At 65.4% G+C, this 5,100-nt stretch overlaps 1 pseudogene; it reads right to left on the reverse strand.

Moving 5' to 3' along the window:
• Window positions 1-1,575: 1,575 nt before the first annotated feature.
• Window positions 1,576-2,941, reverse strand: LOC116856258 (annotated as a pseudogene).
• Window positions 2,942-5,100: the final 2,159 nt, after the last annotated feature.

Below are 5,100 nucleotides of genomic sequence, written 5' to 3' on the forward strand. Positions count from 1 at the left end.
TGGCCCTATCCCCCTTTTACAAGGACACCCCCTCCCTTCCCATGACCTCACCCTCACTTACCCGAGTATACCTGCGACAAGCCTACTTCCAAATAAGGCTCCCTCAGAGGTACCGGGTATTAGTATCTAAACGTTCAGATTTGGGGGGCGCCCGACTCAGCCCATAGCATCTGGAGACATTGCCTTGGCCACTGGGCACCTCGGCTGGCACTGTCCACCATGCGCTGGCCACAGGCTCTTGACGCCTCCCAGTGGGCCGGGCAGAGACAGACTCCAGCGGGGGAGGGACCACGTCCTGGGAGCCGGCAGTAGATTGTCAGGACTGTCTCGGCTCACCTCAAGTGTCCAGGTCCAGGCAGGCGTTCCCGGCTGGGAGACACAGAGCTGGGGTTTTACAGACAAAAGAGGGTCTGTGTGTGGGGAAGAGAGGAACTCCTACTCCAGGGCTGATGGGCGCGCTTGGCACTGGTGGACCCGGGGTGGCCCCCATCCAGAGAGCCTCCGTCTCCACCATCCTGAGCCCAGAGCAGTAGGGGCTTAGGGCCAGGGAGGATCCCCAGAGATCCTCAGGGACCACAGTGGCACCCTGCTGGCCCTCCTGGTCTGATCTCAGGGACCTGACTGAGGTCCTCGTCCCCCACTTGTGGAGACATCCGACCAGCTGGGGGCCTCAGGGACTCCAGTGCCTCTGAGGCACTCAGGTGACCCTGGGCCTGCGGCGGCGGGTGGGGGGGGGAGCAACCTCCCCCCCTCCCCCGTCTCCTTCTGGCTTCCTGCCTCAGAGCTTCCCCGGCAGCCTGGGCACCCCTTCCCCACCCCAGGGCGTCACTGCTCTCCCTCCACAGCTAACCTCAGGGGTTCTAGCCTCCTCCTCCACATCCCGGGTCTGCGGGTCTGCGTATGCTGCGCCACAGCCCAGTGTGGGGACGGGGTGTTCAGGGCACACACTCGGCCTCCTGGAGTCAACGCTGAATAATTAAGAACCTGTAATGAAAGGCTCCTTGGGTATTGATTGTATCCTGGGGCTGACATGCAGGGAGCACTCACTGTGGCCCAGCCCAGTGTCACCCAAATGTGGAGGGGCCTGGAGCAGCCAGGGGCGCCCACAGGGGCACAGGGAGCAGCTGGATGGGGCCTGGGGGCGTCTTGTATCTGCGGCACCTGCCACCAGGAGTGTCGAGCCTGACAGGGAAGGCTCAGGCATGAGGACGGTTACGTGCTGGGGCTATAAAGGCCAGGGGGCCGCTCTGCCTGGCAATCCTGGGAGACTTCCAGGGGAAGGTATGGCCGGGCCTCCCTCATAGCGGAAGGGTGAGGGAGGCAGGCCAGGGACCATGCCCCCCACAACCAACAACGCTCAGCAGGGGGCCTGGCCCCCTCCGTCATTCCTGTCCCCCATCTAGACGGCCTCGCTTGCACCCTCCCTTCTCAGCAGGCCTGGGTGGGGGCTCCTGGGGGGAGACAGAGGCCCCACGAGCAAGGGCTTCGCTGGAAGGCTGGCGGGGATCCTGTGCTGTCCACGTTGTCTGTCGCTGCCCCCCGTCTCTGCCGTCACTGGTTCATGGCGTCTCCCACTCACTCCGCCTGCCCTGGGGGCATCTTCATAAGGGACGAGAGCCAGGTGCCCCTGGAGGACCCCGCTGCCCCGCCGGAGCACCATCCTGAGCTGGCCAGGCCTGGGGCCTCACCACCCACCTGCCCATCCCCCTGCCCTCCAGGGGCTGGAATCTGGCCTCTGGCCGGGAGCTCCAGGACCAGACCAGCACCCCCCCGGGCCTTCCTTCCATCCTCAGGCAGCTGTGCCCTCTGCACAGGGCCAGGCGAGGCAGAGGACACGGCGGCGACTGCACACAGGCTGGGACAACTGAGCTAGCTTTGTCCGCGAAGGCGGATCTGGTCTCTGGCTCCTACAAGCCTGAGTGACTTCTGGGCTCACAGCTCCTTTCCCTCAGGCCACTTCCAGGGGCCACACATCCAGGAGCCTCTGAAAGAACAGGGGCCGGGCTGGAGCTCCAGCCGGGGATTGCAGGCCCTGATGTCACCCCTAGGCCATGCCACAAGGCTAGGGACAGGTGGGCAGTGACCACTCCCCACGTGAGGTCAGGCAGGGCCACGAGGCCACAGAGGGTGGTGACCAGAGCAGGGAGCATCGGGGGAGTGGCTGGGCTCCATGGCTCCCAGCCGGGGTGCCCCGCAGTGACCTCCCCACCGGGTGCTGTGGCTTGTGGCCACGCCGTGTCCCACCCAGGGCCCCATCCATCCCAGAGGCAGCCGGTGATTCATCTTCCGCCTGGTGCTCTGTCAGCTTCTAGAAGGACTCCAGGTCTACACGGCCGGTGCCAGGGGAAACATGCTCCCTTCCTGGGGATCCAGCTGTATGGGGGGGGCAGGTGTTATATCGCCTGTGGGTGCTCCCGCCCCCCAGCCCACAGACAGCGGCCGCCTCTGCTCCTTGAGCTCACCCTTGCGGGGCTGGAGAACAAAGGGAACTCAAGTGCCACCTGCTGCAGGGCTGGGGCAGGAAGGGGAAGGGATGGGCAGCCGAGGCCCCTGGCCCCCTGGAGGGGACGGGAACAGTGGCCCTCAGATGGGGAACAGCAGACCAGTCTGGCGGGACACACAGACAGGGAGCAGACGACCGCAGGGGTGGGGAAGGCTGCAGATCCCACTGACCTGGTGCCTCTGGGTCAGTCCGACTGTCGCATGGACCCCGTGCTCCGGCCCCAGCCCCAGCACAGACTTCTGGAATCAACTCTCCAGGCCCGGGCATCCCCAGGGGAATAACATCAGTGCCGCAGGGAGAGAACTGAGCGGGCGGGGGCTGTACCCTACGTGCTCGGGCTCTTTGGCATGGGGTGGGGGCAGGGCAGCCTGGGGATGAACCCGCAGGTCAGGGAGGTACAAGGTGGGGACTCAGGGACAGAGGCGGACAGCTCTCCATCAGCAGGAAGGTGCTCGGGAGGGTCCTGGGGGCTCTGCTTCCATGGACACGGGTGGAGGCAAGGCCTGGGGGTGCGGGGGACGTGCTGTGGGGTCCTGGGTGCCTGCCACTCACCTTTGGGCTTCCCTTCTAAGCTGGGGGTGCCAAGGGCTCCCCAAGTACAAGCCCCAGGAAATCTCCCCCTCCCTGGGGTAGGAGGGGACCCTTCCCCAGGGTCTGTCCTGAGCATCTGTCCCCAAGCTACCTCTGACCACCTGCGTCGACCCCTGGGCACTGGCAGCCCTACCCATGACTGTCCAGGCTGGTGTCCGCCCCAGTCCCCTGCTCCCCGCCCCCCAGGCGCCCGGCCTTCCCCATGTGCGGTGGGGGGCTGTGGTGGCCCCCGGTGGCCACTCGGGGCCCGGGAACAGGAGAAGGCTGTGCGCACGGCTGAGCAGCCCTGGATCCGAGGCCGCGGCACTGCTAATAAGATGATATTTCCAAAATATCGCTGGCTTGCAGGCTTGCTTCCCTCCCAGTGGCCTCATGCCCCACTGCCCGCCCCCACCCCGGGGCCCACCATGAATATTGCTCCAGCCCGTGCTGACTCGGCACTTCCACTTGTCTTCCCAGAGGCACTTGCCTGAAGGGCTGGGTCTGCGAGGGGGGACTCGGCCCGGGAGCCCCCACCCGGGGTTTCCTGCCTGGGAAGCTTCCCTCTGCTCCTTACCCCTGCCCAGACCTACAGAGGCCCCCAGCAGAGACCACAGCCCCTGCCCCGGGGGCCCCCACCTCCCCTCCCGGCCAACCCACCTGCCCTAGAAATAGTGAGTTCACACTAGCTCAGCCCTAACACGGCAAAGCAGAGTCCCATCACACTCGGGCTACTGCGAGGGAGCACGGCACAGAGAGGGGAAGCCGCTCACCAGGTCACACAGCGGGGCAGTGCAGCCGATCAGGGCTCCTGCGTCTCTGTCTGGGGTGTGGGGCCCTCCTGTTGGAGATGGGCCTGTCTGAGACGGAGAGACAACGCACACCTGCCCCCTTCTCCAGGTAGGGCCCCGAGGCTCAGCCAGATCATGCCAGCACCCCAGACCTCTTGACCCTCTGATAGCCACATTTGCATGAAGGGACAGGTTCCTGTGTGGGGCCAGGCCCCTCTCAGCACAGATCTGAGGGCACAGGGATCCCCTCTGCAGCCCTCAGGGCCTGGACCACTGTCCTCCCGGTGGGAAGGCCCCAGAGCTTGTCTGAGGCGGCCCTTGGGTGCAGAGCAGACACTGGCCCATGGTCCCCAGCAGGCGGCGGGCAGTCAGGACCACAGACTCCAAACTGACTGCCCCTTCATCAAGGGGAGCATCAAGGGGAGAAGCAAGACGGTCAGACCCAGGTGGCTCCAACCCAGGCTCCGCCACTTCCCTCCAAATCTAGGAGCCCCGGCGGCCATCCAGAGGGGGCTGGACACTGTCCTCCTCAGGTGCAGGTGTGGGGGCCATGGACTGGCAGGTGCACAGGATGGGGGGTAGTGAGGCCAGCCTGCCCTGCACTAGCTCTGGCCCATCCACCTGCTGGCATACAGACAGTCAGCCCCAGGGCCTCAGTTTCCTCCTTGCACAGAGATGAGGGGCACAGTGTGTTTCTAGAAGCTTCCCAGCCCTCCTGTGGCCAGCCACCCCCTCAGGCCCAGGAAACACGAGGGAAGATGTGCTCAAATGGGCTCCTGGTGCCAGCCCCCCCTCAACTCCTTTGGGCCAAGAAGTTTCGTTTTGGAAAGCACGGTAGGGGGTAACTAGGAGCTCTGATTGGGAGTGAGACACAAACTCTGGCCCCCCTGTGCCCTCACCCATCCCTCCCTGCCCTGGGGTTACCGAGCTGGCCCTCTCTACAGGAGGTCCCTCGCGTGGTCGGCCCTGGCCCTGGCGGCTGAGACACCCCGCTCTGGGGAGTTTGCTTCAGCGGAAACAGGACCCACAGAGGCCACTAGGCCCCAGGCACGGTCCCTGCTCAGACTGAATTACAACCCGGTTACTGAGAGAGCACAGGCCTTGCAGTGAGCAAGCCACCCCGTAGGCTGCTGCGGCCCGCCCCAGCAGCGCACAACCCTGCCCCAGCCCCGCCCCAGCAGCGCACAACCCTGCCCCAGCCCCGCCCCAGCAGCGCACAACCCTGCCCCAGCCCTG

The sequence above is a fragment of the Lontra canadensis genome, unplaced genomic scaffold (assembly GCF_010015895.1).
Source record: "Lontra canadensis isolate GAN:19392208 unplaced genomic scaffold, GSC_riverotter_1.0 scaffold108, whole genome shotgun sequence".
Lineage (NCBI taxonomy): Eukaryota > Metazoa > Chordata > Mammalia > Carnivora > Mustelidae > Lontra > Lontra canadensis.